Source organism: Tupaia chinensis, unplaced genomic scaffold (genome assembly GCF_000334495.1).
Source record: "Tupaia chinensis unplaced genomic scaffold, TupChi_1.0 Scaffold143795_1, whole genome shotgun sequence".
NCBI lineage: Eukaryota > Metazoa > Chordata > Mammalia > Scandentia > Tupaiidae > Tupaia > Tupaia belangeri.
In genome coordinates this window covers 85,682-99,623 of record NW_006203645.1, presented here as the reverse complement: position 1 = coordinate 99,623, position 13,942 = coordinate 85,682, and the positions used below count along the sequence as shown (strand labels likewise).

Below are 13,942 nucleotides of genomic sequence, written 5' to 3'. Positions count from 1 at the left end.
GGCATGGGACTCCCACATGGTTGACCAGCAGTTCTAGTCACTGGACCTACTGTTCTCATTTTTTTCCTTAAGAGTTATTTTATTTTATTTATTATTATTATTATTATTATTAAAAAAATGCTATAGAGATATGTGGGCTCACCAGAGAAAGACAGAGACAGAAACAGAGACAGAGAGAGAGAGGAGAGGGAAAGTGAGAAATCAAGCTGCCAGGTTTGAGACTCAAACTGCAGCTGGCCATGTGGGAGGCCAGTGCCCTAAACACTACTCCACCAGCTGGCCCTTTCTCATAACTTTATAATTTTATGATTTTTAAAAAATGTTCTTTTTAGTTTTTTGGTATAGAGTATGTGTGCTTGCTAGAGATAGCCAGACAGAGAGTAGGAATGTGAGAAATCACGTCCCAGGGGAATGGCCACATTTAGTCCCTTCTTTTCCTCCATTCTCTTCGCAGGATTTTGGGCGTGCATACACACACACACGGTGTGTTTTGCAAACTACTGGGACCAGGACTCAAACCATGGAGTCAGCTATGTGGCACCTTAAGCACCATGCCATCTGCTGGCCTCCCCCATATCTTTATAGTATAACTAATGAAATATGCTTAATTTAGTGAACAAATTGAATAGCGTATTAATTTCTAATTTTTCTTATTTGCTGGATCTGAAGTAACATTTACTAAATCTGTTGCTTGATTTTTGCTTTGAAATGTATTTCAGTGACTTGTGTTCTTCAGATTTCTTGGGAGTTTAAGTTATATCTAGGGAGGGAAAGAAAGTGAATCTTAGTTTGTATTTACTTGTTCTGGGCAATATTGCCTTTTTTTAAAAAAAAAAAAAGATTTTTTTTTTTTTTTGTCATAGGATGTGTGTGCTTGCTGGAGAGAGAAAGGTAGAGACAAAGACAGAAAAAGTGAGAAATCACCTCTATGGGGGATGGCCATGCTGCAATCCCCTCTCCTTCTTCTCTTGGGATTTGGGCAAGCACACATGCCATTCACACATGCCTGGTGTGATTTTTCAGCTGTTGGGTCTGAGACTCATGTGGGAGTCCAGTACCTTAACCACCCCCAAATGGTGATCCCTGCCACTATTGCTTTTGAATACATTATCTTGTCTAGTTATTACAATATCAAGGTAAAGCACTATTTTAAATGGTGATGAATTAGCATGTGAGCCTGGTACTTACTGATCCCCCAAACATAATACTTTGTCCATTACACAGCAAATTATATATGGGGTTATATTTAAATTCATAATTGAGTTTTTTCTTTTCTTATTAAATAATAACCAATGTAGAAAATGTGAAAAGAGTGAAAAAAATCACTCATTACTCAACTGGTGTGGAATAGTCACTATTACCAATTTTTTTTTTTTTCTGGCTAGATTTTCCTGTGTTTTTAAATATATAATCACACCCACCCTATTTAAATATATAATCACATCGGATACCACATGGAACCATGGTTGTCATGTGATGCCCGACTTCAGTAGCATTCATTGTGCTTTGGAGTTTTATATTCTACTTTTTCACTTTAACATTCATAAGCACATTTCCATGTCACATAATATGCATCTTTAAATAGCTGTATGATATTTTATGACTGTACCATTCTATCTTCTGGTGTGAGGTGTTTTAAATACTTAAATTTTTTATTTTTTTGACAAAGAAGTTTTTGTTTTAGGGCATGTGTGCTTGACAGGGAGCAAGCGAGCGAGAGAGAGAGAGAGAGACAGAGACAGAGAGAGGGAAAGTGAGAGATCACCCCAGAGGGATGGCCATGTCACAATCCTTTGTTTTCCATTCTCCTTCCAGAATATTGGGCATTCACGCATATGCACCTGGTGTGATTTTTGAAGACACTGAGTCTGGGACTCGAACCACTTGTTGGCCGTGTGGGAGTCTAGTCATGGAACTATTGGTCCCATGTTTAAATATTTTTATTTCCACTGTTTTCAATGTAGCGATCATAGAACTGTTTCATAGGCAGTTGAATATATGTTCAGGAACAAGCTAGGCTTGTTTTGAGAGAGAAACTACTCAGTAGGAGGCCTGTCACATACACTGGTGTGCTTTTCTTCAAAAAGGCAGGATTCCCAAATATTATTATTATTTTAAAATAGTTATTTATTGAATTCCATTTGTTATCATTATTATTATTATTTTAATTTGATCAGAGAGAGAGAGAGAAAGTGAGAAAGAGAGACTCTAGGCCCAGGACTTGAACCACGGTTGGCCATATGGGAATCCAGTGCCTTTAACCACCGTACCATCTGCTGGTGCCCCCAAATATTATTAATACTTAGATAATGACTATAACTCATTGAAATTTTGTTTTTAAGAACAGAGTGAAAAGTTCAAACATGTCCTATGGGAAGTTAACATGAAATCAACTCTAAATGAACTAAAGACAAAAAAGCCTTAAAGACCATTGCCCTCAGCAGTGCTCTGAACCCTAAAAATAGCACTAGCAGAAGCAGATGACATGGCTCTTATGAGGATGGAAAAATCAGCTCCGAAGACTTGGTATGGTGGGCGTGAATGAGAATGCTGCGTGTGATAGGATGAAAAACATGAGATGACACAGTGGCATAACTGAAGGTTGAACATTTTTATATACAAGGAGACTTCAGAAAGAAAAGTAGAATTAAAGTATGAGTTTATTTTGGTGCGAAACATTTTGAAACTCCTGTGTAGTTTTTTTTTTAATATGCATTTTTTTCATGAACTTTTTGATGACCACCTTATATAAAAAAATTATTCTTGCACCAAATTAAGCTCTTAATTCCATTTTTCTACCAACTTTTTTTCCTTTTTACTCATGATAGAGCACATGTTCCTATGCACACATGTGAGAGAGAAGAACTCCTTCCACAGGGTCTGGTCATGCAGTGATCCTTTTCTTCCAATCTTCCAACCAGTCGGCTCATGGCGCTTTATGCATGTACCTGGCATGTTTCATGATGACTGGACTGAGGATCAGAACCATGGTTGTAATGTGGTATTCGACTTCTCTTGAGTAGCATTCATTGTGCTGTGGAGCCGGCCCTTCCTCTTGAATAAACCACATTCTTAATACATTGATTATAAATTTCCTTTTTTTAATTTTTAGAGATTTTTGCTATAGAGCATATGTGCTCACCAGGAAGACAGAAAGTGAGAAATCACCCCCTCACCCCCAAGGGAATGGCCATTCCGCAATCTTTTCTCCTTCATTCTCCTCTTGGGGTCTTGGGCACACATGAACATGTGCCCGGAGTGAATTTTAAGCCACCCAGTCTGGCACTTGAACCATGGTCAACCACATGGGAGTCCGGCCAAGTAACCATTATGTCATCTGCTGTTCCCCCAGTTATAATCCCTTTAAAAAGAGGAATCTAAAATGTGTGGATACAGAATTCTAAGTGCAACTGTGTTTTTTTTTTTTTTTTTCTTTTTTTCCCCCAAAGCTGCTCACCTTTTTCAATTTTGTTTTCATACAGATAATTTTTTTTAATAGAGAGATTTTTGCTATAGAGCGTCTTTTGCTATAGGGTGCATACATTAGCCAGAAAGAAAGTCCTCCACCCCCCCCCCAGTGGGAATGGCCACGCCGCAATCCATTCTCCTCCATTTTCCTCTTGGGACCTTGGACATGCACGTATACAGGACTGATGTTTTTTAAGGTGCTGGGTCTGGGATTCAAACTATATGGGAGTCCAGCGGTGTAACCATTATACCATCTGCTGATCTGTCATATAGATAACTTACTTTCACTGATAAGGAATGTTGAAATCACATTATAGTAACAGATATAGTTGACATACAGACTGGGTCACATATATAACTGACTTTTAAAAATTATTGTTTTATTCATCATCATCATTATTTGATGTGAGAGAGAGAAAGAGAGAGAGAGAGAGAGAGAGAGAGAGAGAGAAAGTGACAAAGCAAGCTGCCAGATCTAGGACTTGAACCATCATTGGCCATGTGGGAGTCTAGCACCTCAACCACCACATCACCTGCCAGCCTCATAACTGACTTTTTAAAAGAAACATTTATTCATTTCTTTATGCAAGTGAATAAGAAGAGAGATAGAAGACGAGCAGGCTGGCCTAGTAGCACAGTGGTTGAGCCTACTGCATTGGGATGCCAGATTCCACATGGCTAACCAAGTTTCAGGTCCTGGCTCTAGTGGTTTGAGGGACACTCCAGAAGTGTGTGCATGCATGCTAAGAATCTTGACAGAATGGAGGAAAAAGGATTGTGGCATGGGGGCTAGCTCTCTATTTCCCTCTCTCTCACTGTTTACTTCTCTCTCTCTGGTAAGCACTTAATGCTTTCTGATAAGCACACATGCCCTTTGGCAATTAAAGAAAAATATATCGAAAAAAGAAAAAAATAAACACCCATGCCCTTATCTCCTTTCTCAACCTTTCCAGCTAGTCAAGACCATAGGTGTGTGTACCTGGCATAATACAGGTCAACTGGGGAATGGACTCACTTGCTTGTATATGGATCCAGCATTGTTCCAGTAGCATGCTATCCCTGCATTACAGAGCCAGCCCTGTAACTGACTCTTGCAGCAGAAGAACAATTGCTGTGGTTGGAGCTAAAGTACTGGAGGATGTTCTAGAGAATGATCTAGTAGCCCTGAGGATTCACTGTGCCATAGGTATTGGTCTATAGGTTTTACAGAGAATAGCACACTTCTGTTAACCTGGAGGATTAAGTTGAGTTCTAAGACTGCTGTTAGCACGGAGTAGGAAGTAGGAGAAGAAGTAAATGAGAAGTGGTCAGAGTGTTGGAATAATGCAGATTATTGGATTAGAAGAAAGGCTAGGAGTGTCAACTATTGAAAGGTCAAGAAAAGAATTGGGGGCTAGCCTGTGGTGTGGTGTTAAGGCAGTTGGGTTCTACATGACTGACTGTGTGGTTTAAGTCCTGTACCCGCTGGTTTGAGAAATATGCCAGGTACATATGCATGTGTGCCCAAAATCCCAAAAGGAGGGAGAAATGGAGGAGAAGGGATTGTGGTGTGACCATTCCCCATGGGAATGCTTTCTCTCTGTCTTTGTCTCCCTGGACACACCTTCTGGCAAATTTAAAAAAAAAAAAAAAAAGATGGGAGGGATGGGAAGACTTAAGGAAAACAACTACTAAGTTTTTAGAATAAGAGAGGTCTTCTTGACGTTTGAAGAGAGAGTTTTGACTTGAGGAGAGAAGAAGCCAGGCTTGGTGGACTTAAAGTATCATTAAAGCCGGGACTTGACTTAAACTTAGGAGTCAGTGTGTTAGGTCCCTCTATTAAAATAGAAAATAACTGTGGGTAATGTGCTAAGATCTTGGAGACTGCTGCTGTTAGACTAATTTTCCGTAGAGTAATTGTGATAGAGAATTCAATGTTAAGACTTTGGTTTTATTTTTTTTCAGTGGGTCTTGCCTAGGGTAATTTTGTCCCCTCAGGAACTCTTTGGTAATGTCTGGAAACATTTTTGGTTGTCACAGCTGGGGAGATCTTCCTACATCTAGCGGCTAGAGGCCTCAAATATTGCTAAACATCCTCTAGTGCACAGGACAGTCCCCACAACAGAATTTTCTGATCCAGAATGTCAGCAGTGCCCAGATAGAGAAGCCCTGAATTCTACTGTAACACCAAGTTTCTTCTCTTTTGGTCACCTTAAGTTTAACTCATAGGATTCCCAGAACTATGCTCTGTTTAATGGAAAGGTGGTCTAAAAGTCATATTCTGGAGGGCTGCTGGGGTCTCATTTTGAACTGCAGCCTGAATCTAGTTGATAGTGCCAAAAGTTGGGGATTTTTGGCAGCTCAGACTCATAGTAAGCAGGGTTCCTTCCTCTGTATTGTTTCCCAGCTTTGAAATGTTAATGAAATTTGACACAAGTTTTACATTTAGAGAATTGTGTGAAGGCAGATTTGCAAGTGGAGCAAAATATTTTTGTTTGAGCCACTCTTCTGAGTGCTTCTTTGTGGAAAATATTTCTATTTGGAGAATTGATTTTTGAGGGCTTTAGTAATGGCTCCTCCATTTTGCTGAATTTCCATTTGGGGCTTAGGAAGGCAGGTGTGTAATCATCATCCTCATTGACAAGTCGTAGAGTGCCCTCCTGATGCCTGGTATTGCACAGAATACTTGAAAAGAAAGTGTATTCAGAAGATGATGCCAAAGAGATCCCTTCTGTACTGAATTTGAGGGACGGTATCAATTCTCGTATTTGTCAGTGCACCAGAAGTTGTGCTCTTGAAGAATTTATTTTGTTATATGGACTGTGATAGAGCACATTTTAAAACTCTTGCTTAGGGGGTCTGCAGGTGGCATGGTGGTTAAGGCACCGGACTCCCATATGGATGACTGATTTGAGTTCCAGATCTGGTAGCTTGATCTCTCACTTTACTGCTCTCTCTCTCTGTCTTTCTCTGATAAAATTAAAAAAGTAATAACAATAAATAAAATTAAATAAAATAATTCTTTAAAAAATACAAAACTCTGTTGCTTAGAAATATTTATTTATTTATTTATTTATTTTTGAGGGATTTTTGGTATAGGGCATATGTGTTCACCAGAGGCACACAGAGAGACAGAGAGACAGAAAGCGAGAAATCTCTCAGGGGGGGTTGGCCACACCACAGTCCCTTCTCCTCCATTCTCCTTCTGCATGCATACATGCCTGGCTTGAGATTTGAGCCTCCAGGTCTGGGACACGAACCATGATTGGCCTGCTATGTGAGAGTCCAGCAATGTAACCAGTACTCCGTCTGCTGGTCCCAGAAATACTTATCCTTTCTTTTAAAAGACTGATTAATTTAATTTAATTTATTATTATTATTTTAAAATTTGGCCAGAGAGAAAGAGAGAGAGAGAGAAAGGAAAAGTGAAAAAGCAAGCTGCTAGGTCCAGGACTCGAACTGCAGTAGGCTGTGTGGGAGTCCCAACACCTTAACCACTATGTCACCAGCCACTTCAGTTTAACTGGAGAGAGACACACACACACACAGAGAGAGAGAGAGAGAGAAAGAAAAGGCAAGCTGCCAGGTCTGGGACTCGAACCACGGTTGGCCATGTGGGAGTCCAGCACCTTAACCACTACACCACCTGCCGGCTCCTAGAAATACTTACCTTAATTAAACTTAATGTAGTCATTATATTGAGATCGTGCTTAACTACATTGTTAGTGATTAACCAATAGAGGTTTGTCTAATAAGAGTTTTGTTTTTTAATGTGTTCATTTATTTATTTATTATAACTCTAAGTCTAGAGGGATGACATTTGGTGATTCCATGAGTCTTCGGAATCAGTTTTCCTACTCTCATGCTCCTGTCTTTCTGCTCTGCTGTCTTGAGCTTGCTGCTCTCATCTTTCTGCATGTGAGTTGACTGCTAAAGATGGGAGGGATCGGAAGACTTAAGGAAAACAACTACTAAGTTTTTAGAATAAGAGAGGTCTTCTTGACGTTTGAAGAGAGAGTTTTGACTTGAGGAGAGAAGAAGCCAGGCTTGGTGGACTTAAAGTATCATTAAAGCCGGGACTTGACTTAAACTTAGGAGTCAGTGTGTTAGGTCCCTCTATTAAAATAGAAAATAACTGTGGGTAATGTGCTAAGATCTTGGAGACTGCTGCTGTTAGACTAATTTTCCGTAGAGTAATTGTGATAGAGAATTCAATGTTAAGACTTTGGTTTTATTTTTTTTCAGTGGGTCTTGCCTAGGGTAATTTTGTCCCCTCAGGAACTCTTTGGTAATGTCTGGAAACATTTTTGGTTGTCACAGCTGGGGAGATCTTCCTACATCTAGCGGCTAGAGGCCTCAAATATTGCTAAACATCCTCTAGTGCACAGGACAGTCCCCACAACAGAATTTTCTGATCCAGAATGTCAGCAGTGCCCAGATAGAGAAGCCCTGAATTCTACTGTAACACCAAGTTTCTTCTCTTTTGGTCACCTTAAGTTTAACTCATAGGATTCCCAGAACTATGCTCTGTTTAATGGAAAGGTGGTCTAAAAGTCATATTCTGGAGGGCTGCTGGGGTCTCATTTTGAACTGCAGCCTGAATCTAGTTGATAGTGCCAAAAGTTGGGGATTTTTGGCAGCTCAGACTCATAGTAAGCAGGGTTCCTTCCTCTGTATTGTTTCCCAGCTTTGAAATGTTAATGAAATTTGACACAAGTTTTACATTTAGAGAATTGTGTGAAGGCAGATTTGCAAGTGGAGCAAAATATTTTTGTTTGAGCCACTCTTCTGAGTGCTTCTTTGTGGAAAATATTTCTATTTGGAGAATTGATTTTTGAGGGCTTTAGTAATGGCTCCTCCATTTTGCTGAATTTCCATTTGGGGCTTAGGAAGGCAGGTGTGTAATCATCATCCTCATTGACAAGTCGTAGAGTGCCCTCCTGATGCCTGGTATTGCACAGAATACTTGAAAAGAAAGTGTATTCAGAAGATGATGCCAAAGAGATCCCTTCTGTACTGAATTTGAGGGACGGTATCAATTCTCGTATTTGTCAGTGCACCAGAAGTTGTGCTCTTGAAGAATTTATTTTGTTATATGGACTGTGATAGAGCACATTTTAAAACTCTTGCTTAGGGGGTCTGCAGGTGGCATGGTGGTTAAGGCACCGGACTCCCATATGGATGACTGATTTGAGTTCCAGATCTGGTAGCTTGATCTCTCACTTTACTGCTCTCTCTCTCTGTCTTTCTCTGATAAAATTAAAAAAGTAATAACAATAAATAAAATTAAATAAAATAATTCTTTAAAAAACACAAAACTCTGTTGCTTAGAAATATTTATTTATTTATTTATTTATTTTTGAGGGATTTTTGGTATAGGGCATATGTGTTCACCAGAGGCACACAGAGAGACAGAGAGACAGAAAGCGAGAAATCTCTCAGGGGGGGTTGGCCACACCACAGTCCCTTCTCCTCCATTCTCCTTCTGCATGCATACATGCCTGGCTTGAGATTTGAGCCTCCAGGTCTGGGACACGAACCATGATTGGCCTGCTATGTGAGAGTCCAGCAATGTAACCAGTACTCCGTCTGCTGGTCCCAGAAATACTTATCCTTTCTTTTAAAAGACTGATTAATTTAATTTAATTTATTATTATTATTTTAAAATTTGGCCAGAGAGAAAGAGAGAGAGAGAGAAAGGAAAAGTGAAAAAGCAAGCTGCTAGGTCCAGGACTCGAACTGCAGTAGGCTGTGTGGGAGTCCCAACACCTTAACCACTATGTCACCAGCCACTTCAGTTTAACTGGAGAGAGACACACACACACACAGAGAGAGAGAGAGAGAGAAAGAAAAGGCAAGCTGCCAGGTCTGGGACTCGAACCACGGTTGGCCATGTGGGAGTCCAGCACCTTAACCACTACACCACCTGCCGGCTCCTAGAAATACTTACCTTAATTAAACTTAATGTAGTCATTATATTGAGATCGTGCTTAACTACATTGTTAGTGATTAACCAATAGAGGTTTGTCTAATAAGAGTTTTGTTTTTTAATGTGTTCATTTATTTATTTATTATAACTCTAAGTCTAGAGGGATGACATTTGGTGATTCCATGAGTCTTCGGAATCAGTTTTCCTACTCTCATGCTCCTGTCTTTCTGCTCTGCTGTCTTGAGCTTGCTGCTCTCATCTTTCTGCATGTGAGTTGACTGCTACAACCTTAGGCACCAGATTTGCTCTCCTAAAGAGTGGGAGAATGAAGGAGGAAGGGACAGTGCTTGTATAAAAACTATGGCACGCAGGTAGGGAGGCTGAGAAATACAAACTATTTGATTGGGGACCTTGTTTCCCTGAAAAGATTGGGAATACTTTTTGTGTATTCTATGCTTCAAATTCTTTTTTCTTTCTTTTTTTTTGGGGGGGGGGAAGAGCTTTTTGCTATAGGGCATGTGTGCTCGCCAGAAAGACAGAGAGAGACAGAAAGTGAGAAATCACCCCCCAGGTAGGATGGCTACACCTCATTCCCTTCTCTGGGGATCTTGGGTACGCACTTACACACGCCTGCCGTGAGTTTAAGCCACCAGGTCCAGGACTTGAACTGTGGTCGACTACATGGGAGTCCAGCGACATTAGCCATTATGCCAACTGCTGGTCCCTCAAATTCATTTTTATCTTCTACTTCTTGAAGCTCCTAGAGCAATCATAGACTGTATAACACATTTACTCCCTTAATTATAGACTATATTGAATGCATCATTAGTTGTCTTACATGGTAGCAAGCTGTAAGCTTCTTGCTATGTATTATCCTATGTATACCAAATTTTTAGAATTAGGTACATAGTAGATGCTTAATAATTGCTTTCTAATCAACTAAGTAATCATATTTAGCACATTAATGCACATGAAAATAGCGTGTATTTGATAGCAAAATAGGCATAAAGTAAAACATGACTAATAACCACAGAATCAGAATTTCATGACTTTTACCCTTACCTATTAATATAGAAACTCTAGCTCCCTCAGCAATACCTCCTTCCGAAGTTTACTCTTGGAGTCATCAAAGTGTGTTTCATGTGAGTTCACTAACGTATTCTAACTATCAACAAATGGTACCCTCTTCTGTGGTGTCTGGTCCCCCTGCAGTGGTGTTGTTACATCCTCGAGGTATCAGAGGTGTACCCCCTTGCTTGACACTGTGTCTCCTTGGTCTTGTGCCCTGCTTGGTGTACTGCTGATCTGAAAGGCTGTTGAAGTGCCCCAGCCCCCTTTTACCCTTCTAGCATATCTTGTCATGAGAGCATTAAAGCATATCTTGTACTTCAGGTTTTTTTTTTAAGATTAATTAAATTAATTAATTTTACTTTTAATTTGACCAGAGAGACAGAGACAGAGACAGAGAGAGAGAGGGAGAGAGAGAAAGTGAGAAAGGTCCAGGACTTGAACCGTGATTGGCCATGTGGGAATCCAGTGCCTTAATCACCAGATCACCTGCCAACCTTACTTCAAAGTTTTTTAGTGAAAGTCATTCTTTTTTTAGAGAGATTTTTTTGCTATAGGGTATGTGCACTCACCAGAGAGACAGAGAGACTGAAAGAGATAGAAAGCAAGAAATTATCCACTAGGAGGAATGGTCACGTGGCAATCCCTTCTCATCCATTCGGCTCTCTGGATCTTGGGCACACACACATACTTATGTGCCTGGTGTAAGTTTTAAGCTGCTGGATCCAGACTTGAGCCACAGTCTGCCATGTGGGAGTCCAGTGACATAACCATTATGCCATCTGCTGGCCCTGAAAGTCATTCTTTAATTTCTTGTTGTAGCCACTGTCTCTGACATGATGAGCTCTTGGGACAGGACCTGGAGAGCAATTCAAGTGATAGACACTACACTGTGCTTCAGCTCACTTCTCCTGTCAAGGCTTTTGTTTATTGGACCATTTTCCGCCTCATTCTAGTAAGGATGATTATGCTCCTAAAATATTCCTTAATCCATTCTGCAAACAGATGCCTAAACAACGTAAGTCACTAAACGTGTGTGAATCTTGTGGTAGGAATGATAGTGATTTACGGTCTAACTTGTAGTTCACTGTAACTATAAAATATGACAGATAAAACATGTTGCAACTCAAGAGAATCTTAAGCCAAGGTAGCAAGTCATAGCTTAGAACAGTGGTCCCTAACCTTTCTGGAGCCAGGGACCAACCTTATGGAAGACAATCCTTCCACAATGGAAGGGGCAGGGTTAGTCCTGGATTGACCCAAGCACACTACATCCACTGTGAGAACCATTTTCACTGCTACTACATTGCAATATTCAATGACACAGTTAAACAATAGGGTTTGTGCTTCCATGAGAATCCAACACCCTGCTGATCTGACAGGAGACAGAGCACAAGTGGCAATGCAAGCAATGGGGAGTGGCTGCAAACACAGATGGAAGTCTCGCTCAATTCCCTGTCTGCTGCCCACCCACCACTGGGCAGGCAGGTGGCGTGGGATGCAGGAGGACAGTAAAAGGCCCTGGACCTGCACCAGTCTGCAGCCTGGCCCTCTACAGGCTGCTGACTGACATCTGCCTGGGGCTGGGGTCCCCTGGCTTAGAGCATATTCTTGACCCAGAGACAAAATAAAAACCTTATTTATTCTTGCTTTTTAAAAAATGTCTGTTTGTATAATATATTGTATTAGAACTTAGTGTGATGTTTAAGCCTATGAAGAAAAGGAGAGATACACTACATTGTATTACTATTTCCCAAATTGTGCAATTATTTCTTTGTCCCCTAACTTGATTAAGCCTGCAGTTAAGCAAAGATGTTATATAGTCGTACCCTCTTTTCCAGTATAGTTCTTTATTAATATTATCTTCCTTGGGTCTGAAGATGTATATTTGGTTGTAATTAGAACTGGACCTTGTGCTGATTACTACCAGGAGTGTAGGGAGATTAGGAACAAAACCCAAACCAAAAACCTAGGATTGAGGTTCAGAAGCTAAAGCAGATAGTCAAGGGAGAAAGGGAAGAAAGAGCAAAAATTGGGAGCCGAGGAGAACCAAGAACATAAAACCTCCATAGCTATGGCGAGAAGAAATTAAAAGATGACTCTCTGCACTTCGAATAGTTTGTGGAACTGTGAGAATAATAGGACAGCTGTATTTGTTCCTCTTATTTTAAGTTTCCACTCATGTCTTTTTGTTATTGTCATTTTTTTTTTCAAATCTTTCAACCTTAAAATAATTCAATTCTGTGCACTTGAGAAAAGAAAAAAATAACCCACCATTACATAGATGTATGCTTGCCCCCAAGTGTAGTGTTTGGTTCATTGTGGTTACTCAAGTACTCACATTTAAGTACTGCTAACTCTCAGCTCCTAGGGTATTCAAGTATGTACTTGACTGCCAGCTCCTCAGAGGGTCAGCTAGGAATAGTATATCCAAGACACCATTGTGAGAACGGGGCAGAGGGAAGCAATGCTGTGTCACCAGTACACATGACACTAAGCATAGAACCTCCTTGACTCAGTCTACCAAGACCCGCTTTGAAATCTAGAACTGGAAAACAACCGGGATGGAGGTTTACTGGAGAAGTGCTTCCTGAGATCTGTTTGCCGAAACGTCATTATGATCTAGAGGTACAGAATACCTTGCACTCAGCTGTGGAGTGGCAGAATCAGAAGTTAATCTAGGCTCCTCTTCTCCTAGACTTGTGTTTGTCACTATACTAGGAATTTTAATTTTTTTTTAAATAGTCATTTGTTTATTGTTTGCATGACTGCATTTGTTGTAGCTCTCATTCTCATTAGGGAGGATGTGAAAATTGCTTTGCAGTGAGTTTCATTCAATTCTTTGTGATTGGCAGACTTACTTAGCACTAACCTTAAAGCAATTGATTTGGTTTCTGAGGAAGCTTAATTTGATGCTTCCAGAGCAAGACTGATAATTTTGGAGCAGCAGTAAAATGACTGCAGAAGGCTGGCTGGTGTTGTTGATTGATTCTGTTTCCTGTGGTAGAGTCAAGTTAAATCATTTTATTAAAAGTTTTAAATCTAGTAAGATTTTGAATCTCTTTAATTCTGTATTCATAAATGCTTCATATATATCAATGTTGTCTGAAATTTAAATTCACTATTCTTTTATAGTTAAAATATTTTGTTGGGACTAGCAGGTAGCATGGAGGTTAAGGCAGCTGAATCTCACATGGCCGACTACATGGTTCAAGTGCTGAACCCTGTGGCTTGAAAAACATACTGAGTGCATGTACACATCTACATGTGTGCCCAAAATCCACAGAGGAGAATGGAAAAGCAAGGATGGCCATCCCCACTGGTGGAGGAGGGGGTGCTTTCTCACTTTCCCTCTCTCTCTGTCTCTGTCAAGTGCACACACCATATAGCCACCCTCCCCTCAAATGTCTAGAATGAATAATGATCACCGAAAATTTATTCTGAGCAGTAAAGTAATTACAATTATATTTATTTATTTATTTTTAAAAGTTTCTTTCA

The 13,942-nt window shown here is 40.1% G+C and overlaps 1 protein-coding gene across 1 annotated transcript in view; it reads left to right on the top strand.

Annotated features, from left to right (window-relative positions):
- Window positions 1-13,942, top strand: part of TMEFF1 (transmembrane protein with EGF like and two follistatin like domains 1) — a 227,572-nt gene that overhangs the window by 128,200 nt on the left and 85,430 nt on the right.